Genomic DNA, 347 nt, shown 5'->3' on the forward strand with positions numbered 1-347 from the left:
GCCCTCCGGCATTGGCCGGGGCCGCACTGAGCATGCGCAGTGAGGACAGCGCCGGGCGGACGGGCGCGGTGCCGGCCGCTGAGCAGGCGCAATGCCCACCCGCCTCCCTTGCTCCTGGCACGGAGCGTGCGCAGAGGGCGCAGCGAAGCCGCTGGGCAGGCGCATGCGTACAACTCCTTGTGAAGCCCAGAGGACTGACCCTTGTTCCCGACCTGCCCGGAGTCCCTTCTGAGCATGCGCAAAGCGGGTTGTTCGAAGGCGCGTCTCGGTCCGACCCGGCGGGGAAGGGGATCGCGGAGTTCGGCGGCTGCGCATGCGCCGTCCGCGCCCGAGCGCCTCAGCGCGGG

Source organism: Egretta garzetta, unplaced genomic scaffold, assembly GCF_000687185.1.
Source record: "Egretta garzetta isolate BGI_Z169 unplaced genomic scaffold, ASM68718v1 scaffold112, whole genome shotgun sequence".
NCBI lineage: Eukaryota > Metazoa > Chordata > Aves > Pelecaniformes > Ardeidae > Egretta > Egretta garzetta.